Source organism: Kryptolebias marmoratus, linkage group LG21 (genome assembly GCF_001649575.2).
Source record: "Kryptolebias marmoratus isolate JLee-2015 linkage group LG21, ASM164957v2, whole genome shotgun sequence".
Taxonomy (NCBI): domain Eukaryota; kingdom Metazoa; phylum Chordata; class Actinopteri; order Cyprinodontiformes; family Rivulidae; genus Kryptolebias; species Kryptolebias marmoratus.
In genome coordinates this window covers 19,656,859-19,683,951 of record NC_051450.1, presented here as the reverse complement: position 1 = coordinate 19,683,951, position 27,093 = coordinate 19,656,859, and the positions used below count along the sequence as shown (strand labels likewise).

Genomic DNA, 27,093 nt, shown 5'->3' with positions numbered 1-27,093 from the left:
ACAGAAACCACAACTTGAATTACACTGTAATTCATTCAGCGATTAGTGTGGAAGAAAACGAGAGAACTCCCTCACAGATACAGAAAAAAGATGCAAACTCCGTACAAAAAAATTACTACATGACGCTCAGAAATATGGAAAAACTACTGGAGTAAAATCACTTCACAAATGTGTTAAAATCTTAATTTCAGACTACTTAATATTAATTATTTGGTAGTTTATTGTTTTGGAAACTATAAAGGTAGCATCACTCTGCAATGCTATTTAAGTGTGAGATATAAAAAAATGAATAGTACAGATGTTCAGCATATTGGAGCAGAAGTATGAAATAAAACTGAAGGACTGAAAGTCATTAAGTAAATCTGGCCAGTAGATTCTCATGATGGTATGTAGATCTGAGCAGAACTATTGTGTGCATATATATATATATATATATATATATATATATATATATATATATATATATATATGATGATGATATATATCATTGTTGTTGTTTTTGTTGTCCTGTATGTGTGTAAAATTTATAAAAGGGCCAAAATGTCTGTTTAAACTTAGTTCCACAATTTTCCTATATTCTGTTCAGGTGGTCAAAGCTTTAAAAGTTTTTAATTTAAACAGAGTTTTATGATCATACACTGTATATTGTTCCTTTCACTCGTGCATTTTGTCTCCCTCAAACAGTGCTAACACACACACACACACACACTGCTACTAACACAGGAGACAGTTGTTGCTTGCCGCCCCAACGCCTGTCATGGCTGTCAGGCCAAATCCCACGAATTATGGCTGTTCCAGATGTAAGAGATTTCTAAGCTCCCTCCAACGGCCTGCGGTCTGCACTGAGAAAGAGAGGGGAGAAAACAGAAAGAAGGAGAGAAATGTGGGTTCATGCCATGTCATCCAAAATTTCAACTTCCTTTCTCCATCCTTCATTTGTGTTATCTATCTTTATTCCATCAGAAGAAAAATGACTTACATTACATTTGGAGAGAGTGTTATTTTATGCATCATGCATGTGAAATTTCTAATGAATATGCGACTTAAATTTGCAAGAGAGTGACTACCTAGGAAGCTTTTATTTTTAAAAGGCACCTGGAAAATTGATATTTTTGCAGAAGTGTATTTTTCTTTCGGAAATGTGATTTTTATGCGAAATGAAATTACAACATAATCTATACATTTCACTTTTGTGGCTATTACTTGTTTCTACAACTGTGGAAGATATTCAGCAGCCATTGTGCGATTCTAAAAAGAGCTACTAGTTGCTTCTGGATTGTTGAGACACTGATAATTCTGTCTGACCAGAACATTAAGTTTAATTTCCCAACATGTGTGTCAACACTTAAAATTCAACCACCATCATCCTCTTTGTTCTTCTGGTCCGCTCTCACTATTTCTCTCATTAGTACTTCGTAACCAGACAGTTTATTTGAAATTATGAAAGCATTACACTCTCTGATGTAGCAGTTTAAAAATCAATAGCCGAAACCCTAGCTGCCTCACTTAAGCCCTCTCCTATGGCAAAGGGGATGTCTCTTTCTCCCTCTCTCTTAAATGGTAATTTCATTTGCAGTCACTAAGACCTCGCCGATAATTACCAATGCCCTGAGAGAGAAAGGCAAGTGAAAGGGAGAGGGGAGGGATGGGAGACAGGAGAGGGGAAAGAGGAGAGATGGATTAAGAAAGGAGAGTGAATGCCAGTCATTAGAAAAGCTTTCCTCCTTCCCTGCTTTGATCAGAGTTAAGAACACGTTGCCTTCACTCTTTCGCTCCCTGACACCAGCCTCTGCAAAAAAAAGATGGAGCACGGGAGGAGGAGGAGGAGGGCAAGCAGGGAAGGGGGTGGTGGTGAATGAGGAAGAGTCCAAAAAAAAAAAAAAAAAAACAGATCCCTGAAGTCTTAAATAGCAGGCCTTAATTTCAACTTTTGAGCCAATTCTAGTCTTGGATTACGCCAGGGCCGTTCATTTTCACTGAGCGTCACATCCATTTTTTTCCCCCCTCTCCTTCATCTTTCAAATGAACTAATCAGAAAGAAGAATATGAAGTGTCCTGCAGGATCCATTTCTCCAGAAGCATATGGCAATGATTGATGGGGGACAACTTTGACTTTCTCAGGTCATCCTCCCTGCACACATCTGGGAACATGCAATAATTCTCTTAATTTTTGACCTACTCTGTTCCTTCTTTTCCTATCGCTCTACTCCCTCAACAAACTTCAATTCCACTTTGAACAAAAAAGAAACTCCTGTCAGTTTATCCTGTTTTTTTTTTCTTTCTCTCTCTCTCTTGCTTTCCCAAGGCTAACACAAACAGTAATTTTGGCTGAAATAAAGGTACCATAGTGGTTACCAGATGTTTATAAGGACTGTTGGGGCAATCCCTTTGTTTCCTTTTTCTTTTTTCTTTTTATGGTCCCCAAGATTTTTTTTTTCCTAAAAAAAAAAAAGGACTGTGTGTGCTTTAGAGCTATGGTAACTGGATTTACCATATGTGTAATGTCTAGTTGATATTTCCTCATGTCAAACACAGTAAAAAAGCCATAAGGAATATAAGTTACCTATGTTTATTACATGTGAATGGATTCAGTTTAAAGGGAGCTTCCTTTTTTCTTTTGCAAAGGAAAAATCACATCTTATTTATGTGCATTCAGTCCTGACTGAAGCAAGTAAAAGCTTTTTTTCTAGTCCCTCACCTGCTTCTAAGTTGAATAAAAATGACAAAACAAATGTTATGATTCAAACCAATACTAAATCTCAGTTGTCTCCTTAATTAGTCATGAAATGACAGGGGAGACAGACTCAAATCCCTCCAACAGCAACTGGACCTTGTTAGCTGTGCACTGAAATCATCTTCGACTCCTGGTTTACAATAACACGCCGGATCTTCAACCACTAAATGCTTTCGGGAAACCCACCCGTCCTCCTGCTGCCATGTGATGATCCCACCTCTGAAATATTCAGCGCCATTAACATTCCGATGGGTATCATCCCCTTTCAGACACAATTCGCTCTGCTCCTCAGACCTGTGGGCCAAGGCAGGGAGAGGCCCAGAGCAGATGTTATCTGTCCTCATTCTTTACAAGACCTCTCCTGCTGCAAATGTGGATTGTAAGAAATACATTTTGTGTAAAGGAGACAGTATACTTACACTTGGAAAAGTAGCTATTTGAAAAAAAAACATGAAAATAAATCAGCATAAGAGATTTCAATGCCAAAATATTTGCTTTAAAAAGATGTTTTGGTTCTATTTGTAGCATCAGCTCTGTTTAATCAAATCCTAGGTAATTGTGTTTTTACACCAGCTTGATGAGGACAGTGTTCTGTTATCTTTTACCATTAAAAGCTTACATTGGTTTTATTGGCCAGTAAAGCTGAAACGTGTTTGATCTTAATTACTAATTATGTGGCTATCTGGGCAAATTGTTTTGCCAATCACATCGCGTGTTATCTCCCATCCTTACAACTGCTTTCATGTTGTCAAGCCCCTCAGCAGAACTGCTCACAATTAGCTAGGTGTGTGTGTGTTTGAGACAGAGACTACACTTGGAGCACAATTAGCCAGGCATTTAAGCATCTTAATTGGTGACATTCGATCTCAGGCGCTTGCTGATGAACCACTTAGCAGCAGACTTATGGATTAGCAGCCGGCAAAGCTTTTTCTTCTCAGATGTAACTAACAGGTCAGGAATTAGTGTTCTTAACTCTGCATTACAAATGAAGACAGCTGTATTGACCAGCATGGAAAACTACATCACCTTCTACTCTACTCTTAATTCCTGTCTTCTCTGTTAAACATCTCATGTCATGTTTTTATTTATTTTATTTGTTTAACCTTATCAGACAAAATAAGGGTTTCTTTAAATGTTGCTTGCTTCACTTGTAGAAAATTTCGACTGTAGTGCTGGCTCCAAGCCCGCTCACATTTGGTCGTGACAGAATTTGGCGTATTGTTGTCATGGAGTTGAAGCTGTCTGAGTCGTCTGGGTAACGCACGCTGCAGCTCATGGGAGTCTCATAAATGTCATGTATTGACGGAAGCACTCTGGAGAGCAGGAAGTTGTTGCCAAAAAAGAAGATGGATAGAGCGCCACTGGTGTTGAGGATGCTTTGCTGCATTAAATCACTTTTGCGCTATGTTTAGCTTACAAATCCACTGACACCTGTCTTTTCTCAGGTAGCAGAGTTATGCAGATATATCAGTTGTTTAAGTGAAGTGTTCCATTCTATTTATTTATTTTTTATCACCAGCCGCCAAAGGAGAAACGACAATAATGTTTTTGCTTGTGTGTGTGTTTCTTTGGCTGTCCCTTTAGCAAAATATCTCATGAACCAGTGGACAGATTTGAATGAAACTCTCAGACAGTAACAATGGAATGGATATCTGCAAATGATTAACTTTTGGAGTTGATCACATTCAAGATGGCTGCCACAGCGAAGCAATCTAGCAGCAGAATGTCTATAACCCTAACCCTAATCCTTACATTCATACTATAGAGTGCAACAGATTACACAATGTTTTTGCTTAAAATACAACAAAAACTGTTTGTGTCAGCCCTGTCTGTCTGTTAGCCAAGCATCTCATGAACCACTGGATCGAATCTTAATAAAACTCTCAAAGTAAGCATTGGATTTATATTTATATCTATGTCAACTACAGCTAAATTACATTGTCCTACACAAAAAATGGCTGTGTGGTAGTAGCATATAGCCATCCTCATGTTATTTTTTGCATGTAAACTCATCTCATGAGATCTAACAATATTGCATAAGATTATGCATATGGTCATTTACAAGGTTTGACCAAAATGGTATAACTTCATACCTGCTCATTATAAGTTTACTTTAGTTTAAAACTCTGGCATGAAAGGCAGCAGGCAACATGCAAGTCTTCAAAAAATGCCAGGCCTTTAATTTATTTTTAAATTTCCCTTTGTGAAACTTAGCACAAAAGAACCGACAAAGGAGGCCCCATCCCGCCCTCTGTAGGTGTGTCATATTTAAGCCCTGTTTTCCCTCCTCAGGTCATTGTCATGTGCCTGGCTCTTCTGAGCAGAGACGTTATAAACAGGAAAGACAGCACTTGTCCGTTAGATTAGCATGTCCCCAACGTCACATGCCTTTGCCTGCACACGTCACCACTTGTCTTGAGGTGCCTGTCGAAGTTCATTAGAAAATGCCCAGATTTAAGAAACAAGGAAATTTTGTCAAAAAGTAGACAAAAATATCTGTGATGCATGTTGCATGGCTTCACTGAAGATGGGAACATATATTTGATTTGATGTTGTGTAAAAGAACACACAGGGCACTTTTATATTGAAAATTTAAAAAAAAGCTTACATTTTCTTGGATCAAAATAAAATTGTTTGAGCTTGTATTGTTACTTTTCAAGGCAAAATTTCTTATTTAATTCTAATCAACAAAGCAAACTCAAGCCAAGGCGAGAGCCAGCCGGTGTTTCAAAAACACCTTTGAGATTCAAGATATCGTGGGACCTTCTCTCAGATTTATTGTGGGAATCAGAATTTATGATGAGTAAATTGGGCTTCTTCATCTGTGTGCCGGGGGGTTTGCAACATGCGGCCAAGATGGCTTGACTTATTGATTACAGGGAGTAGTATGCCCCATTTCAAAGGGATGGTGAGCCCCCGCCATGCAACTTCTGAGAATTAATTTGCCTGGCATGGGCCTTCATGAGAAACACATGTCCACACACACATACACACACATAAATGCAAGCATAGACACAAACAAGCACACAGAATCCAAAGCCTGCAGGTAAAAGAATTCCCCTCCTCAAAAAAAAAAAAAAAATTAAATAAAAAAATAAAAAAAAACATCGGCACATGCATACAGCCCCTTTGCCCCACCAACAGACACACACACACACACACACACCACACAGAGACATGAAAAAAAAAATCCGGAGTGCTTCAGGTATTGTAACCAAAGACTGTGCAAAGATTATGGAACAGGAAAAAACACAGGTACGTGAAACATGCTTTCACTATCAAACATTATTAAATAAAAAAATTAATTTGCTTTTTTCTTTACTTTTTTTTCTCTGTTTAAAGGGTATACTCATGACTTTAATTTCAAATACCTACTGACTGAAAAGAAAAAGTTCCAACTGCTTTTTTCAAAGAATTTTCAAAGTGATGTGTTTTTGAAACCTAATTAGAAAAAAAAAAGAAACACCCGCTTGTGACTGAAAAGCATGTAAAATCTTTTGCATATACTACTGTCCAATGACATTAAAAGTATGGAAACAAATGCAACTTTAACACGGCCTCAACTCCAAAGTGTTTCTCCAGACGAAGTCACAGCTGAACTATCAACGGTTCATCCCTGGCATTGTCCACTCAATCACCCTCTGCCCTCAGACACCAGCTCCTATTTCACCAGCAGCACCCGCGCTAATTTATCATCATGGTCGTGACAGACGACACATCTGTGTGTGAACGGATTGAGTGAGGAAAGAGAGAAGTGTTCAAGGAACGACAGCAAGAGCAGTGGGGGCAAAAGTAGGGAAGAGTGAGAGGAAATGTGGTAGCAGGGAGGATTCCAGCCCCACAATCAAGGATTTTAAAGGGTCATATTTTGTTTGAAGGGCCCCATCCTACCCTTCACTCGACCTCCTTCTATCCCTCCTGCCTCCACGCTCATAACACAATGTCAGCTAACCCCCTCGGCAACTGGACAGCTCATTGTCTTGGGATATCTTCTATTACAGCCCATATACTGCAAGTGGGATATGGAACAGAATTAAAGAGCTTAAGGAGCGAACTGAGAATGTAGACCTGCAGAGGTTTATATTGCCATATAAAACTGTAGCTTTGCAGGCTATGAGAGGGCACATCCGTGACGACCAGCTTTTTGTTGACTGTCCTGAGTGAAACATTCCTTTTTTTTAAATATTTATTGACTGAATGACACTGCTACAGCAGGGTGAAGCTGCACAGACATTCCAGTGTTAAGATTGATGTGCAGAGAGGTCAAAATCAGACGGACAACAGATGGAGAGACACACGCACAGCTCCTGCATTCACATGTCCTGTGCTCACATTCACGTTGTATTTTTGTGTGGGCGCACATGCAAACCGACAAGACAGCAGGTGTGCACACGCGTTCTCATGTGTGTGTTCAAGCAAGCATATCTGTTTACTTTTAGTCTTCCAAAACCCACTCACATTTGAATGCGGCAGGCAGGACACACCGCTCTGCTCTCTGAGCCGCTAGACAGCTCAGTCAGAATATTTTAGTGCACACGCACATATCTTTCACCCCTGTGCACATGCACTCGCCTCCCTGGGGTACCCCATATGCAGTGCCTGGGGAGTGCAAAATGGAACTTTTTAAAAGCCAAAAACACTTCTCCTGAACAAAACTAGTGTCGCTTAATAATACCACGCTCGTGTTTCCCTCCTCTCTCAAGACAGGCTGTCATTATCTACAAAGGTTCAGTGTTTCGTCTGTGTTTTAGGGAAAGGTCTTGGTTGTTGTTTTAGTATCTGAAAGCCTTGCTACATGACAGATGGCAAATAGTCTCTAAACTATTTGGAATCTATGCATCAACAAATGCATTTTGGTATGGAAATGGGAAAAAAAGGAAGGAGCTGGGGAATTGTAGATTTAGCGTGGAGGAACTGCGACGAGCAAACTCCCGAGATGTGCGATCGACTAAATTGCTTATTTTGGATCTGCGGTACATGCTGCAATATGTTTATGTGCATTTTATTGAGGAATCAGGAAGAATCTTTGTTGTAGAGCTTTTTTTTAATACCTTATGAGGACTGGATGTTTTTTTCTTTCGTTGAAGTAAATGAAATTATGTACACACTGGCACACAAAAACAAATGCACAGCCCAACCTCTGTTTGTACACGCACACACACACATGCACCTCCTGCTCTTATGAAGATAAATATGGCAAGGGGTAGATTTTCACCTACACCCACTGAACGGGACATAAGCATTCATCTTTGCTGTATTTGGTGTTTTGGGGTGTGTGTGCGCGCTTTCGCATGTCTCAAGGTGGTGGGGCCACATTGGGAATACAGCAGCAAGGGTGTGTGCACCTCACTGCCTTTTCAATGTATGGAAATGTATGTGCATTTTTAAAGTAGGGGGGCTAAATTTATTTCTCTTCCCCCCTATACACCCTTCGCCCCTTCCTCTCCCTCCACACCTCATTCCCAAAGCTGATAGACCTATGGATGCATGATAGATGGAGGGAGAGAGAGAGAAATGGTGGGGTTCTCTGCATGAATGCATACATGCATGCATGCATGAATGTATATACACCCCCTTTTTTCCTCTTAAGTGCATGCTATAAAGTCTCTAACATGCACACATGCATACAAAAGCGCACCTCTGAATGCAGGACTCATGTGCATACCAAACATAATCCACAGTTTTACATAATGGTGAGGAGGAAAGAGGGGAGGCAAGTCAGCTCCTGTGGCAGGATGATAAAGATAATATGAATCATCTGACTCTTTCTTTTTCTCCCTTTATGTATACACATTCACCTAGGGAGATGCTGATATGCTATAGGGGAATATAATGAGATATGGAAAAGCCCCCCCCCCAATCGACAAGAACACATGTGGGTCATGTGTGAGCTTTGTGCAATTTTCCCTATATGAAAGGATTATGGTCCATGGTATTCTAAGATACAAGTAAATTGCTCCGAGTGCAAGTTATATTGTGTGTGGTAGTGAAACTGTTGCACTATTTACATGTATTGCATAAAGGCATTGGGAATTCACAGCTGAGTGCACTGTTTTGATATGCAACTGATGGATTTTGTGCACATTTAAATAATATAACGTTATTGTTTTGTTTTTTTGTTTTTTCTGTGGTAATAATTAGGCAACACACTCCACATACAAATAAAAAGGCAACTTTTTATTAATTATTCAGAGAAAGTTATTATTTTATTTTATAATTAAAAGCATTTAACCATCAGGGACAGAGAGAGATCAAAGATGGATATTTGATGTCATGCAGATAGCATTTTTAAATTAGCAAACCCTCTTAACTTTATAATTATCTTTGCTGTGAGAACTGAGGCACAGAGTTCTTTTGTGTTAATTCTGGGATTCAAATAGTCCCCCAAGAAATAGACGAAATTAATTAGAAATAATTAAAGATAGACATGCAGACTGCTTTTTCAATGTGCATAGTTATAGACAGTGAAGAAGGAAAGTTTGTCTTTGGTAGATTTATTCTGTAATAGTAATAACATATAACAAAGGTAATTTCTTTGTTCATGTAAAATAGTATGTGAGATTTCAAGTTTTTTTTTTTTAATTGAACACAAATTGCAATTGATTCAGGATTTGTTTATATTAAAATTATTCATTTATCATACTAAATAAAAGTAAACCTTACTGTTATCTCTGGAAGATATTTTTTTGGATTTGTGAACTGCAGCTGCTCTGTCTTTACCCTCACTTGTAACGTTACTGCTAATGCAATCACACTCACTCCTATGTTCAGATATATCAATAATAATAATAATAATAATACTAACAATAAAATAATAACAATAAAAGTGTGTCAGAAAAAAAGAGAAAGGTACTTTATTTATTTTTTTTTTTTTTTTCCATTCAGTTTTAGCATCTCCTTGGAAAGAACATAAAGAAAAAGATGTTTTGCTTTGTATTTTGTCAAAACTAACCTTTGTATTACTATGTCCACAGTTTTAGGATGCAGGTGCAGCTGGAGTATTATCTTATTTTATTAATTAATTGTCCATTTAATTTTTTTTTTTAGGTTTCCAAGTCAAAATAACAATTATTATGGGGAATATATATATATATATAGTAAAAGTGCGTGTGTTGCTTTAGTGCTTTTTTCTGAGATGGGTGATTGTTGTCTATGTGAAACATCGGTGCACTAGCATGTTTGCCTGCAGGTGTCCGTGCCTTGTGCGTTTATATTCTCAGAAAGCTGTTGACCTCGTCTCCTTCACCTCCCCCCAGCAACCACCCTGTGTGTTTTTGCAGGGGACCCTTGAACTTGACCATGGATCCATTGAGGTGACGGGACTGGAGCTGAGACTTTAAACAAACCACTCTGATGGACAACAAAGACGAGCGGAGTAGAGCTGTGTTAGCCTGGGTTGAGGATGACGGGGGGTGCATAAAGGTTGGAATTCCAGGAAGACGGTCACTAGGGTGCATTTGTGTATCTATAGCTAGTCAGAGTTCATGTTTACATTGCTTTACTGGCCCAGTCTGTTTAACTGGTTTACTTAGACTTAAGTAAAGTTACCTGTAAAGTTCCTATTCTACTTCCTAATCTTGTTAATTGTTTTATTCTTATTTATTGTATTTGTTATTCTTATTTGTAGTAAACAGATTTACTGTCTTTTTCAGTCTTGTAAATTAAGTTTAACACTCTATTGAAACAACTAATTCAAAAGCAGGTGAGCATAGGATTTAAAAAATAATAAATAAAATACCATCCAGTACTGCTGAAAAGTATTTGTGAGATAGACCAGTACTCCAATTAGATGTGGTAAAGACGAATTTAGGTAAAAAAAAGTGTTGAGAGAAGATGAAAGGAGATAGGCTAATGGCATGGAGTCAGATGGAGAGAATTGTTGTTTATGGATAAAAATGGTAGGAGAGTATGAACATGTAGGGGAGAAGGCTCTGTAAAAACAAAGGCAGGAAAAAAGGTAGGGAAATGGAGGTGAACGTGAGAGAACGAGTGGACTGTGAGACTAAATGGAGAAGGAAGAAGAGGAGAAAGATGAAGAAGAAGAGAAGGCTGGAAGGAGAACAGGTGATCATAGGAGGGGGCTGAAAGAGGTCAAGGTGCACAGCATCTTTTGGCAAGGAGAATGAAGGGCCATGTGTGAGTGTGTGCACAAGTATGTTTCTTCCTAATAGTGAGCAGAAGGTGAGAGGTGAGGCCTAGGCACATGTCTCACAAAACAGAGCAGATAGAGATGGACAGTCAACACCGCACTCACAGTGTGTGCGCTAACATTTGCACATGTGCATGTATGTGTGGTTTTTTTTTTTTGCACTTTCCCTGCATGTGTGTGTGTGTGTGTCTATGAGTGTGTGTTTTAATAGCCACAGTCAGAGAGCCTCTGTCAGACGGTCAGCTAATTGGCCATCTTACAAGTACAGAGGAGGCTGCTCGCAAATTGGCAAAAAGGGCAACCGGCTTCAATCTGATACCAAACTCCCCTCTGTCACGGTGCTGTCCATTAGACAACAGCTTAAGTCAGGGAAATGGAACAAAAATAAAGAAAAACAGAATACAAAGCAGGGGGAAAATAGTGCCGTAATTGTGCTTTGGAGACTCGTATTGTTGCGCTCGACCCGTGTGTAGCGAGACAATGGGGATCATGCAAGACTTAGCGTAAATAAAAATTTGGGGAAAACATCACCAACTCAAGGGGATGGTGTGTTTTTATATTTGTGTGTGTGTGTGTGTGTGTGTGTTTTCCTGTTGCAGAAGCCTCATGTATTTTAATCCATGTAAAGTCCCAACTGGGTTCCAATTAGGATCAGGTTTTCTAACGCCCTGTGGGGAAACTGATAATTATGCTGTTGACTGTGGTTGTGACTTACAGTGTATGTGCATGTGGATATGAGTGTGGTGCAGGGGGACCCAACACATTGTATGATATTCTTTTTTATCTTTCTGTAATGTTTACAATGCTGATGTTGTTAGCTGTATCAAATGATCCTTCATAATTAGACAATACAGAGATTCAAATCCTCTTATCCCAGTTGTTTATTATAAGTAGTGAGACTAAAACACAAACACACTTATATTTCATGCTCAGTGTTAGCTTGAAGGCAAAACAGGCTATTCTGGTTAGGTTTGCTGTTTTCATACATTTTTGGGCCTTAACCATTAAGGATATTTTCAGGTGTTTGTGTGCCATTTTAAGGAGCTGTACAGTTAGTAATGATCTGTTGTCTTTCTGGATTTTCTAACCCACTAATAGTCTCAGTTCAACCAATTAAGCCTCCATAATTGGGCATGATGGGGAATTTTTAATCTTCTTACTCAAGTTGTTTATGTGCTTCTTTAAGTTTACAGAATAACTGTTAAGTAACACGATTTTAACGATAGAGTATTGGGGGGGAAGTGATAAGTGTAAACATTCAATAAGATGAGTGTATGGTGACATTTTGGGGGGGTGGGTATCTCGAATGTGACAGGGAGCTGCATCCTACTGCTCCGGAAACTCCACAGCCGCATCTAACCTTGAGAAAAGTGTGTGACGCTGATGTAGTGGTCAATGTGCCTCTCATATATAAACGTAAATGCTGAAAAATGTCCTTTCAGAGAAAATGAATGACCCAGATGTAGAATCTGTTCTTTCAGATACGTTATTTTGAAAAGCTGAGCCGACAAGTTGGCAAACAAATGGTGGAATGCTGTCTTGTGGTTTAGTTTTAAAAAGGTTGACATATGGTGTTTAAAACAGATAGATGGGGGAAAAAAGCCGTGTGTTTATTTTTAGGACTGCTGGGGTGTTTTTGGACATGCTAAGGCTCTCTCTCTCACTATACACTGACAAGCTTTTAAAGCTGTTCCGGCTCTATACTGTGCCTATGCAAAAGCGCCTCACAGAACAGAGTTAAATATGAGATATAACGCTGCATTTTTCCAAATGTGCACAGATTCTGGGAATTGCACATTCTGCTGTAAATTGTTGCCTACATACTCATGTCAAACAAGATTCTGGGAGGAGGTAGGTTAAAAATCCGACTCCAATTTGCAAATCTGAGATAATTTTCATACTCCTGTCTGAAGATTTTTCACATTGAAATTAGGGAGTGAAGGGTTGAGAGAGCCACAAGGAATCTTTTGAGCCTCCAAAACAGCATAATTGTTTTGCTATCCAATCGGGTGTTATGCTACACATAATATATGGTTATTTCATGCAGCCTCCAGACTGCCAAGATGTTTTCAATTTGGCACGGCCCTGCGATCATGATATCACAGAGAAAAGAGAGGGAGAGAGCTTCCAGTCTGGGATGGCCAGAGCAGCAAGAGGGCGATCATTTCGCAGAACTCAAAGACTAACCCCCCCCCCCCTCCCAATCACACACACACACACTCTCTCCCTTCTCTTTCTCTCACTGGGACGAATAATTCCACAGTTGCTGAGGCACTGAAAAAGCAATCTGCGGAATACCCCAGGGTCATGTCTGTGGCGGGGTGATTTGTGTGAAATGTCATACATTAAATATAAGTTTAACATTCAGCCCGGTGCACTGTAAAACTGCCCTGTCGTTGCCACAGTCCACCATTTCCCCCTGCGCAGGGAGGGCTCGGGTTCAGGAAAGCGGTCACAAAGGAGCTGGACACACAAACACACACACACACACACACATACATGTGCACGCCACCCCCTGCGTCTGCCCAGTCTTAAAGGTAGAGGGAAGAAGGTGGGGTGCGGACAGCAGGGAGTTGAGAGGCCATTCGATCTGCAGCTGCTTTTCATTTATGAATGTGAGAACATTCAACTTTTTTTCTTGAAAACTAAATTTCTGTTTTTTCTTTTTAACCATAGATGCACATGTATACAAAAGGAGAAATAATTGTACCAGGGGTTTTTCTGTTTTTTCTTTTCTTTTTTCTTTTTTTTTTTTGACAAGAATTGAGAGAAAAGGAAGGTTAAAAGAAAGAAGCTGGAGACAAACTGATGGACGAAAAGACAGACAGTGGGTTTTGAGGCAGGTGTTGAATTTGTGTCCAGACTGAGAGATGAAAAAGTAAGAGAAGGAGTGGAGGGGAAAAAAAGGTTTCTGACTAATTCATAAAGTTTCAGGAAAATAGCAGCCGGTAAAAGCAAGAGAAGCAAGAGAAGTGAGAGACAGAGGAAAAAGGTGTCTCCAGGGACTTCAGTGAAGCAGTCATCCCAAAGAGAGAGAGAGAGGGGAGATTCTGTCCATCTTAGCAGATGAGAAAGAAATGACAGAGAGGGTACAAAGGATGTCATCTGGCAGAAGGACAACTGATGAGTTTCCTCTCTTTTCTCTTTGTCTTTCTGTCTCTCCCCCTCATGGCTTGTTTGTTTGCTCTCAGTCTTTGCCTGGAGAAAGTTTCTTTCTGAATGACTACAATAAGATCATCTGTTTGATATGTAAACAACTGTGTTGTGGATATTTCAGAAATGCGAAGTTCAGTGAAGACGGCCAACTTTGGTGATGATCAAAGGACAACAGTGAATCTTTTGAGTATAAGTATAAAACCCGAATCAGAGATGATTAAGCTGTGCCAGGCTCAGGTGGAGGCCGTTCATGAATGTAATTATGTCTCTGCTTTTCAATATATTTTTATCTGCTTCGCACAGTTCAGTTTGGTCTTTCCCTTGTGGTGTTTGGCATCATTTGCATCAAAAAAAAAAAATCTATGCATCTTTTCAACAAATTCTGCCTATTATTGCCATGAAAGAGCTTACCACCAGATTTATCAATTTCACCTTCAAGGTGTTGTACTTGCCTGTGCATTTGTAAGCAAGCTGGGACTCTTTGAAGACAAACACAGTATCGTTCAATCTGCAGTCCCCCTCCAACCCTCTCGCTACCCCTCTCCTCCCGTTTCCCCCCTCTACTTCAAAGCAAAAAGGCTGAGATGAAGGTTTGGAAAGAAATGGAAAACAAATTGTGCATTTGTATCTGGGAGGAGACCAGACACTTGAACAAATGTTCTCTGCAGTCACTCTTTATGCAAGCTGCAGTGAAGTTATCTTACAATTTGGGTGTGAGAGAACCAGAATGAGGCAAGGCCCCAACTGATGTTGTTTTAAAATCTCAACCAGACAATCAAATTTTGTAAATAAAAGTGAAGTTGGTCAATGTTCAGATTTGGGACCAATTTGTATTTATATAAATGAAACAAAACTTTTCACACCACTCCGCATAAAAAGTTGCATTAAACTTTCTGTTTAACTTCGATTGGTAAAGAAACATCAAATGTTGTTACAGTGTTAAATTCTTCTAGTTAAATATCAAAACATGTAAATGCTAATAAAAATAATTTTGCACAAAAAGAAAACTGAAAAATCTTCTTTTTGTCAAATGGTGAATGGAGACTATTGTGTTTTTGCCCGTGTCAGTTATTAAATTATCTCATGAACTACAAGATTAATAAAGCAAGAAGGAACTAATCACTGGAGATACATTTACAACTCGGTTACATTTGGAGTCAGTCCAATTCAAGATGGCTGTCACGACCACCTGATCTTAATAAACACAAAAATGGCCACAGCTCAGTAAGTCTTATCTGTTGTTGGCATAAAGTTTGGCGTGATAGTAGCTGAATTTTATTCTTGAATACATATTCTGACAGATTTTGCATAACATTTTTTTTTTATCAATCTTTCCAATAAATACGTAGTTGAGGCTAACTTTTTCTGTCTGTTAGGAAAATATCTCATGAACCACTGGAGGGATTTTAATAAAATGTTCAGGAATAAATTATTGATTGTACAGCATCTCTACAACTGATTAACTTATGAATCCAACCCAATTAAAGATGGCTGCCACAGCCAACTGAACTTTAAAAACATGAATGGCTAAAATTCAGCCAATTTTATGGATATTGTGCTAAAATTTGGTGTGGTATTAACTGAGTCATTTATAAGACATACTTTGTCTGTGGCATCTTGGCTTATCTCATGATAATGTTCATAATGCTATTTTCAAGATTTGAGCAACACTACTGCAACTCATTTCTCAACATATGAAGATCTTGATATGCATTTCTTCAAGGAATGCTACGCTTTTATTGATCATAAATATTTTAGGTTCTAGTGACAATAATAATAATAATATTAGTAATAAAAAAGAAAAAAAAATGAAACTTTAAATATATTACAGCAGTGGCTATGTGTAAGCTACGCCTGTGCTTGAAACTCTTTGTAAAACAATTAACTGTGCACTACCACTAAGAGATAAGAGATCTATTTTCATTTACCATATTGTGGGAAAGTACCCCGCAGCTTTGATCATAAAAATAAAGCTATGCTCGTTCAATGATGAAATAAGACAGTCTTTTTGATGTCCAAGGGCATGCTTTATACTCCACTAAAATGTCATGCTGAGTTAAATGGATGTTTTTGTTAAATAATTGGATAAGCACTCGGGTGGCATGCATATTAATCTGCTGTATACTTAAAAAGTGATGTTGCACACTTTAAAAGGTTAAGAAGAAACTACTTTAAATCACCTTTGCACCAATTTGTTGTGCCAGTGTTTGATTGAGCTTAAGAACCATGAGGTTGAACATTACTGTAACAGCTACTTATTTGTTAGACAAGCAGTCTTTCATGTGATACAGCAGGGTATCCTGCCAATTAATGCCTACAGTATGTATTTTGTGTAGAAACTGAATAGTTGAATCATTGCTATAGTATAGGCTGAAATATAGTTTATGTAGCGCTATATGTGCAAGCAAACCAGCTGAAGAACCTCATATCACATAATTCTATGTATGTTTTAAACTTTGAACCCATGATTTGAATATATGGGTTTGCAGGTGCAAGCCAGACTGTGGCTCCTTGACAAATCAAGCCAGCAAATCAGGAACAATGAAGCCCTCAAAGACCAGAGTGGGGATCAAAGCAGCGCTAACTGGCCATTGCAATCCAATTGAAATGTTCTCTTTGCATCTCTCCAAACGTAATGGATGTTGAAAGTGGGAGGTGAAAAGAAAGAGCAGCTTGCTCACATTTGATGTAAAATTGCAGACGAAAGAAGAGGGAAAAGGAACAAACGTATGACAGTCCGAGCCTTCTCAAGTCATCTGCTGTAGAAGCTTCATAATGTCCCTTGGTTATTTTGACTTTGAATTTGTGAAGACCCATTTTCCCCCTCTTTTTTAGCTTCCTTTGAAGCCTCCAATGGTAACATTATGATGATATATGAGATGCTATGCTATAGCGATTGTGCATGTGGAGTCGATTGAAGCAGGCTATTTCTTAAAGTGTCCTCGCTCTCATTCTTTCTGTATTTTCTAATCTTACTCCCCTTTGTCTCCCCCATCACTTCCTCTCTCTCCATCTCACCAACTCTCCATTTGAATGTGTTGATCACCTAGGGAGATGCTGCATTAATGCTGACGCCCAGTAAAAGGCAGAATCTCCTTTTATTTATCTGCACTAAAATTCCTCCCATCTTTCCAGCACATTTCACTCAATCACGCAACTCAGGCCATTCCATTAGCCACACAGGGGCGTTTTACTCCATTGAGCACAACACACCCCGCACTTCTATGAATATAGATTCCCCTAAATTATGTATAATGGGAGTGCTCAGAATTTTAGCATTTTTGCTAAGAGGGTTTGAGGATGTATGAGTTGTTTCTGCCGCTTTTTAAGTGCATCTTGAAATTTGTAAAGTGTGTGAGAGAGTCTCGAGATGCTTCCTTTGAGTTTGTACGTTGGAAATGAAGTGTGGGTGTGTACAATCATGTAAAGTTGTCAGCAGATCATATACAAGTTCTCTGAGGGTGAAAGTTAGTGTATTGTGGATAAAAAGTTCAACATGTACATCTCTAAGATGACATGATCTTGTTTTTCCCTAAAAAGTGTTTACAAAAAATAATATTAAGTGGAGTAAACAGGTGGTATATATTTCTGTTGTTTTTAGTCATATATGTGCTGTCAGATATATCTAAGGAACTAAGGACTTATTAGGGGTCTAAATTTGATCTCCTATTGTGCTGATTATTTTCTGTTCTGAGAGTGAGTAGTGTGACTAATTGGATGGCGAATAATTTTAATTCACATGCTGGCGGTTGGTGTCCGTGTACCTCAGCAGGAGGGATGGACACAGCAGAGCTATATCAACAAACAAACCAGCAATTCTATAATCAGAACAAAATCAACATCCTCATTACAGACTCCAAGCTGCTGCCTGCATCAAAAAGGGGCTTCAAAACTCTTCCGCCCTTGTTTTCAGATGATGATTTTGTGCCAAGCCAGACATATCAACTTCTTTTTTTTTTTTTTTTTGTAGGAAACATGCTCACCAGGATGCTAACAACCAACTAGGAAGGGAGAAATTTTAATCATTATCAGCTATATTAGCATTACTACTTGTATAATTTCTTAGATATTGTGTCAGTGAGTAAAAACATGCCAATTAAAATTTGACGTAATTCTTTTTCAGGGCAGTATGAAAAAAATCACCTACTTCTTAGACATAACGGTTTCGGAAACAAAGAAAATTACCAGTGGTTGGGAGAGTTCATAAATGTACAATTTCCTTCTAATACTTGTCGCATTCTGTTTTAAATAAATTGTCTGCATCTGCAACAATCTGAAAACCAACTTTACTTTCTCCTCATTAACTGTCTGGTTTGGGAAAGTTGTTATTTAAAACTAATTTGAGCTATGTGTGCTTGGCATTAAAGCAATAACACCTCATGTTTCACCATTTCTGTTTAAATAAAGATGCTTACACCGTGTTTTTGTTTCTTTATTATGTGTTTCTTGCTGCAGTTAACAGTTAAACAGTTAAAGCAAAACATGTGCCACCCTTTTCCCTAGCTGTTTTTTTTTTATCCACCATCCCCCCTTTGTGTGAATTCAATACAAAAATGCTAAGTTTTTCCTACTTTCTGTATCATGCAGCTGCACTAGCAGTTATTTCTATATTAATATTTTGACCCAACCTTTCCTCCTTTGCTACATTTGGATCTATATTGCCAGATCCAGTAATTGGAGCAAGTGCCTATCAGATCTCACTAACCACCAGAGATGGATCAGAGCCTGACCTGTGCAGCTTGGCTGCTCCAGCACCACTCACCTAGCTGTCCTTTTTGATCACAGACTTATCCTCAATGATATATTCCATACTATCACATGACTGTGCATTTTATTTGCCTGTGGCTATGCTTGGCAGCAGCCAGCACAAAGCAAAGGCCAATAGGTTGAAGACTTGCAGGACCTCCTGCATGTTTCATGAACATCTCACCTGTGACACCTGCTGAAATTATGCTGTGTACATACAAACATATGTCAAAATCTCTTTAGAAATGATTCTTGGTGATGCAGCAACAGTGGTAGTATGCAGATGAGTGGCAGAGAGGTTGTCAGAGTCTGTCTCGGGCTGCGGTGGGTTTGGATGCTGGCTGTCCATGTTGTTAGAGTGTAATGGAAGTGTCACCCCTGAGGAAAAGCTGCTGGCTGCTTAGGTTACCATGCCCTTCAGCACATGACACACACATCGTCGGCGTGACAGGAACATGCAAAAAGCATACGGACACCATGGCAACTGAAGCGGCGTGTGTGTGTGCAGGCGTCCACAGCTGTGTATTTGTGCTCGTATTGATCCAACGTGACGTCTAAAGTGTATTATTGACCTAAACGTTGTTTCTAACATCTAATCTGTTCGAGCTCAGATGTAATTTTGTAAAGAATTTAGAAACACTTGTTAGTTTCACTTAAGAAATTGTCGGCTGATGGGAATTTATTGCAGCAATTCAGATGGATTGCTTTCATAAAAGCCGGTGTTGCATTGAGGGAGCCAAATATAGCAAGTGTTCCAGTAACTGTATGATGCCTCCTCACACACACACATGCACACCCACACCTACCTACTCACACACACAAATAAACAAACAACCACCACTCTCACATATACAGACACACACGCACACTTTTTATTGATCTACAGCTTAGCTCATGCCAGCAGGTAGTCCAACTCACCGGTTATTCTGAGGAATTGCTTTCAGTAGTTCCATCCACACACATGCTACATGATTGTTTCCAGTGGCTAAATCTACACAATTTGTACATGGCCAACTCTTAAGACAGCATCACCTCCTCTTCACAGATCAAGAGATAGGTTTGTCGATACCACCACACACACACACACACACACACACAAACACTCGAAAACATGCAGCCTTTTAACTCAACCATGTTTAAAGCTGTGAAAGTATCAAGTTGAATTCTGTTGCATAGTTAGTTCTTTGTCCTGTTCTCCCATTCCTCCATATCCATCCCTTCCTCCTCTAAATATTGCTTTGCATGCTTCTCTGTCATAGTCACGCTTTTTGAATTCTCTTTACAGCCGATAACAGAGTCTGGGGTGTAAAGAATGAGGGATTAAAGCATGTTGTCTGAGTATGTTTGAATGACTCGGGCGTGCTTGTGTGCACTTGTCTACTTTGTTTCGTTGCGTTGTGAACAGCTAGGCCTCGCATCTACTGCTGGGTCTCCTTTTTTCTAGTCTAATCTGAAAACAAGGAGGAAAGGCCATAAAGTTCAGTTTGTTAAACCAACATTTGGCACAATGGAATGTTTCTCATTAAAGTCAATCAGCTCGTGGACAACAAAAGAGCCTTTCACTGGAGAATATGAAGTGAAAATAAAAAGCAGGGTAACGCTTTAGCTGGCACCCACTCTCGCTGTATTATGTTATGTGCACGGCCTCCACCTTCTCTTTCCCCAAAATTGGCCTCTTCTTGTTTGAAACGAATCAAATTAAGATGTTCAAGGATTTTCTGGGTCCCCTCCCGCTCTTCGGAAAGGTCATAAGTCTAATATAATTATGGCACATAACTGTGGTAAGAGAAACAGATGCCAAGAGATGATATGAACATGCAAGCTGTAAACTGTAACTTTCTCTTTACTAAGCAGAATGGTTTTTTTTCTTTTTACGACTGAATCAATATCTTTAACTAAGGCTTGTAAAGAAGCCCCGTTAGAGACTTTATTTAGGTTTACCTCTGTCTGACCTCCTCATGCTCTGCCTCCACTTTCCCTGCTTGAGAACAGCTGGAAGCTTTGCATGAAAACCAGGTGGCTATGCAAACTTTATGACCAAACCCCAGTGTGGCATATTGTAAAAAAAAAAATAAAAATGAAAAGATGTGCGCAATGAACTATTCCTTGACATGATTAAGTTCCGATCTAGGCTCAGATTAACATGCTTTTTCACTTCGATATTTTTTTATGTTCAAACTGTATTTGATCTGTAATTTAAAACACTAAATTAAATCTGGTGGTTATGATTTCTTAAGAGTTTATTTATATAAAAGGCAGTGTAATAAAGAGCAACTGTTAGTTCACTTTTGTTGGTATTAAAAATGTTTAATAAGTAAGGAAATATTATTTAAAATAAACAAAACATTGGGTTGAAATTGTGAATATTAAATAGAAAAAATAAGTTTAAATGCCATTTTAGAAAAAAATAACATGGGCACATATACAATGAAAATTGTACAACAGGAATATTTATTCTAAGTTGTGGGATCCTGTTCTAATTTTGGAAAATTTTACCAAAATTTCTATGCAAATTATGCATTCAAATATTCAAGCGTTCCTCAAAGTCTCTGCCTTTGTGCCTGAGAGTCAATAGATATCTGTAACATGTAAGATGGAAATTGTGTGCAGGCAAGCTTTCACTGAAACCGACTGATAATTTCTTTTGTTGTTTTGATAATAAGAAAACATATTTTAAGATGTTACTAAACTCTATTTTTTCCCCAAAGCATTAAGTTTTAAACCTGATTAATCACAAGTTATATAGTTAGGACTATACTGTAAAACAATTAAAATAATAAAACACTTGCATATCTAAATGTAATAAAGAATTTTTTTATTATTATTTGCTAGGTAAAGGTTTAATATGGTTTTTAAGGCTAATTGTATTTTATCTTAACATTTTTTAATATGTGGACAAAATGGCAAAAAAAAATTGCAAAATGGCCTACTGATGCTTTTGGCCGTTTTTGTTTGTCACAAGACTCACACTTTGCAGGTTTAGCGGTCCATCAAGAGTCTCTGCACATGCAGAAAGCTCTACAGTACCTTTAGGTGTGAGAGAGAGGGGGAAAAAAGATCCTGTCAAAAAAATCATCTTAACTAAAACACTTTTTTTCCCCCCTCTGCATGATATCCATCACTCAGTCGCAACACTGAGCACGATAGCCTCCGCTCAGCATTGTTTATGCATGTAGGTATTTTTGACATAATAACCTGTATTTTTAAAAAACAATTTGGGGTCTTCAGATCTCTTTTCTGACGGCTGAAGGTGGCTATCAGCCAAGACAAAAAAAGGGCTAAAAAAATACCAAGCTGGATTAAAAATGAGGAAAAAAACAAAACTTTTAATGATTATAATAATCAGCACAATGACTAACCAACAAAGGAACAGGTGTATGTGCATATCTGTGTAGGAGGATGGAGGTGGCAGTGTGAGCATGCTCTATCTGCTATTTGCTTGACTGGTAATCAGGCAAACACGCTGCAAGTCTCCTGCTATGATTTGCCCCCCAGTGTGTCTCCAGTCTGAACGCCTATGAGTAAGTCGATGTTTTTCTATACAGACATGCATGTATTTATATAGACTCCAGACTGTACCGTGTATGGTGTGTGTGTGTGTGTGTGTGTGTCTGCCAGTGTCACAGTATTTGCATGCAACTTTGCATATGCCTGGGCGTACTATATGTCCATTTCTGAGCATATACATTTGCTTCCTGTGACTTCCCCTAGCTATGAGGTTTACAAGTTTGTGTGTGTGTGTGTGTGTGTGTGTGTGCAGTCTCACAGATGTGTGCATTTTCCAGATGGAAGTACAACTCCCAGGACATTTAATCTATGGGGAATTTCACGCTAGTTACCGCTTGTCATCAAACGTTTCTGGAGTAAAATACTACAGTGATCTTTTATTGGCAGATATTTAGGACAAATTCACTGCTGGACCCCTGAATTTTCCACTGCCCTCAAGATAGGCTGCAAATATTTGTGTGTGTGTGAGAGAGAGAGAGAGAAAGCTGGCAGAGAAACGGGAAAGCCAGAAACTTTTGTTTCCATTTCGATCCTCTTTCTCTTCGACAAATGAATCAGGCACCTCAAGCACAGTTTACATGACAAATTAATTGCAAAAAAAACAAAAAACTTTCTAATGTAAGGACACATTGAGCTCTCTTTAAGTACACAGCAACTGAATCTGACTCTCTCACACTCAAAGGTCTGATTCGAAGCTTAAGGGAAGACCGACGCAGTATATCTACAGTCGTATGTGTTCACTTAGTAAAGCACAGCTGCTAGCACCATTAGAATGATTTCCTGTGTGTGTAAGTCTTTCTATCTGCCCCCTCAACACACACACGCTACATCTAAGGGTTCAGTCCAAATGGAGTTTAGCAGGACACATATTTTACACTCGCCTGAGTCACTCTGATGGTCAGGTGCTTCGTTGTAAAATGTGACCCAGGTTTGCTCGTAATGCATATCACAGCCAGGAGAGAAAAAAAGACATTTTCTCTCCATCCTTTCCGTATAACAAAGAAACTCATGACCTTAGCTTTAGAGGTTGTAACTAAAACAAAGAATAACAGCTTTTCTCGGCCTCTATATTAAAAGCTTTTTGTGGTTAAGCTGGCAGGGAAGAAACAAAGGACACATTTGTTTAATAGAATAATCCTTTGTGTGTTTAAGACGACTCCAAAGCTTTCAAATTGAGCCTTAATGTTTCGACAAGCTGTTCAATCAGTTGTTTTTTGAGGACATTGCAAATGGCAGGCTGTCTCTGAAATACGTTTCCTTGCTTTACCTGACCCACTTTTCCCATGCCGTGTGTTCACACACGCATGTGTGTGTGTGCGTGTTTGTCTGTCCCTCTTTGCTGAGAAAGTTGTAAATATAATCTTAGACACATGTTAGTCTGGCTGATTTTTTTTCAGACTCATGTCAGCTGTGATTAGCATATCTCCTGCCAAAATACAGGAGTGCTCACATACACATATGCAGACCAGTGGGTAAAACTAACTCAGCTGCCATTTTGAATGAGTCCTCAATGATTATTCGACGGAGTGATTTATTTTGAACACATCTTGTAAGTAAACTGAAACAGACAAAGATGAGAAATGTGACTGACAAGCTCCGAAGCCTAATTCTACCCTGAGACAATCTCCTGAAAAGCCCATTCCCGGTAACGTATCATTACATGCTGGCCCCAAATGTACATTTTAACACTCCCTGGCCTCCAATTTTTATGTCATCCCGTTTTTATCTTAGAATGCCGCCATGTAAATGCAGCTGTGACCAGCATGCTCCACGCTGAAGCCGTTTCATTCTCATTCATTTTGTGCATGGGAATGGAGGTTTCCTTTTTCGCTGTAAGACAGCAGGGAAACTGTGCAAAATGAATTTCTCGCCTTCCCTGGAGTGCAAACGGAATGGGGATTCAGAACATGCCCATCAGACAATGGAAGAGGTCAGGGTCTTACTTTTGCTTGTCCCTCACCTCTTGCCTCTGTCTCCTCTCCACACATCCCTGACCCCGTTTCCTCCTCAACTTCCCTGGCAAAGAGGGAAAGAGAGGAATCGGAGACAAGCAAAAATGATTAAAAGTAGTTTAAGGAAAGAGAAACAACAGGACAGCGACTGACCAAATACTCAGCGACAGATCGAGAGAGGAAGACGGATGCAGTGAGAGACAGGACAAGAGGGGGAGAGAAGATGAGAATATATATGCGGTGGCCAGTGTTGTGAGACCAGGCAGGCTGCTGTCACTTTAAAAATGACTGTAATAAAAGTGACCGTTGGAAGATGGATCTGGTGATTTTGGCTTGCTAATCAGTCATCTGTGAAGAGGACCACAGCCCAGATTCAACAGCCGCCTGACACCTCATGATTGATGCTTGTTCCCGATATATATATAAAAAAAAGGCCCATTAACTGTCCTCCCATTAAATTTGGTGAAATGACTGAAACATTCTGCTCTCTCCCATTCTGTTCTTCTGACCTATCTTTGATTTAGCCACATATCCTTTATTGTGTTTTTTTTTTTTTTTTAATTTTATCTGCTCTGACTGTTTTCAGATAGCCTGTTCTTCTTGAGTATTACAGTGGGAGAGATGCTAATCAGCAGGGCCTACTTGTGTTCTTGGTGCCCTGGACGTCACACTCTACACTCAGATCAAAAAGAGGCCTAAACGTGTCAGTCCACACTGGAGCCTGTATCACCATATTCTCGTTAAATATGTAAATGAGGCATGCAGAATCCAGTGATGTCAAAAAGTGTATGACTGCACACCTTATTTTTGCCACATGACATGAGTCAAAAAAATAAATAATAGCCCTGCAGTTGAATCTCATATCTCCTCATCTCTTCTCCGCAAGACACAAACACACACACACACACACAAAGATTGCCTGCAATAATAATAACCCCACAGACGACAGCTTCAGCCCCCTCCTTCCAATTCCCCACCTTAACCCCCCTCCCTCCTCCCATCACCACTACCATATACAATCAAACAAAGCCTCACTCTTACCTTGCGCATGACCAATCCTTCCATCTCTCCCACTTTTTCTCTTCCCCTCCACCTTCCTATCTATGCATACTCTTTCCCTCTTTGGAAACCCAGCCACACCTAGCAGCAACACCTTGCACTGTCCCACAGCCTACAGCGTGGCACTCACACCCCCAATAAATGCAGCCCTGGTCTGCCGTTTTCCCATCTATCCCTTTTTCCTTTGCCCCAGTCTCTTTCCCTCTCTCTCACTCTCCCCTTTCTCTCCTCTCCCTCTGTCTTTCCCTCTCCCCTCGCTCCTGGCTGGTGCTGGTGAAATATCAGGGCAAACGGATTCCAGCTTTTTTCTCCGGCTCAGAGGGGTTGTTCTGTGCGATTTGGCCCTGGGGTGCATTTCAGCGCTTCTGATGTGAGAGACACAGAGAGGGAGAGAAGGTATTGGAGGGAAAGAAAAAGGAAGTGTGTGTGTGTGTGTATGTGTGTGTGCATGTGAGATAGACGGATAGAGGGAGAAAGGATACACAGTTAGAGTTTATCCTTTCTTACTGAGGGGGCAGTCAGCGGTTTTAGGATGACAAGCTTTTGACCGGCGTTGAACCAGCAACTCAAGGTGTGCCTGCTGTTCGTAGCTTGCAGAGGCCTTGAGGTGATCTCCATATGTAATCAGCACGATCCACCTCCATGACAGGTGTGCGGCCATCTTGGAATCTCTTTGAGCCAGTGGATGTGAGTGAGGAGCCCCTCATACCGGAATACAAATGGCAAAATACAACCACCGCCTAGCAATGTTATAGTTTTAAATAAATTGATAAGTTTAATTGAAAAATGTCTTGTTTTTAAATTTTCTTTATCACCTCATTATAATATTGGTACTTTTGTGGGTGGTTTTATTTTTCTTTTAAGCCTTTTACAAAACACATGTACAAATGAAAGTCCTAAAATTTCAGATTGATGATAATCTTTGTTGATCTGAGACAAAACACAGAAATTATCAGAATTATTATTTGTAATTCTCCATGATAAAACCTGTCAGTCTTTTTTAGGCCAGACATGTAATCAAAAATAGATTCATTTAATCAAAGCACATAATTCTGCAGTAGAAATTATTTAGGAATTTCAACAAGAAATTGTGTCTTACCTTCATCATACTTCATAAACAGTCAACACAACATCGTGTGTGTGAGGGTTGGGGTGTGTGTGTGTGTGTGTTTATGTTTCATAATCTCACATCTCACTGTAGGGCGTCCTAAAAGGATTTGTCATTCTCAGCTCAGCCAGCCTGATTGTGAATTAAATGTATTTTTAGGCACCTTTTTCCATCCCTTTGTGAACCCAGCTACAATTGAGGTCAGGACACACACACACACACTCCCCCACATGTGAATGTACACACCATTCTCTGAGAGAAAGACACATAGCTTTCAGAACAAATCACTGTTGAACTACCCTGTGTAGAACGATTCTGACATTTTGTTTGGGAGAAGTAGCATTTAATTGAAGGGAGGAGCAATAAGGATGGCAGTTATGCAACCAAGGGAAAATGTCTGCATTTCAACCCAAATTGAAAACATAACAGAGTTTGTGTTTGTGTGTCTCTGTGTGTATGCGTGTGTGCTGAACATTTGCATGCACCGTTTTGATGTTATCCAGTTTGTCTCCGTGTTTCTTTTAGGATAACTTCAGAGGTTCATTAAAAAAAAAATGCATATCTATAATTCAGATTAATTTATACATAATTATCTATTTGCAAAAATAAAATTTGTGCAAGATCTTGATGTGCAGTTTTCCATATTAACCACGTTTAATTATTAATTAGTTTTAATTGTTAA

General features: G+C 39.3%; 1 long non-coding RNA gene across 1 annotated transcript; it reads right to left on the bottom strand.

The window, feature by feature from the left end:
* Nucleotides 1–477: 477 nt before the first annotated feature.
* Nucleotides 478–25,657, bottom strand: LOC108243148. The gene is made up of 3 exons (XR_001808881.2): nt 25,286–25,657; nt 24,253–24,308; nt 478–842 (listed from the first exon to the last, which is right to left on the bottom strand). It is a non-coding gene; the product is annotated as an uncharacterized LOC108243148 (long non-coding RNA).
* Nucleotides 25,658–27,093: the final 1,436 nt, after the last annotated feature.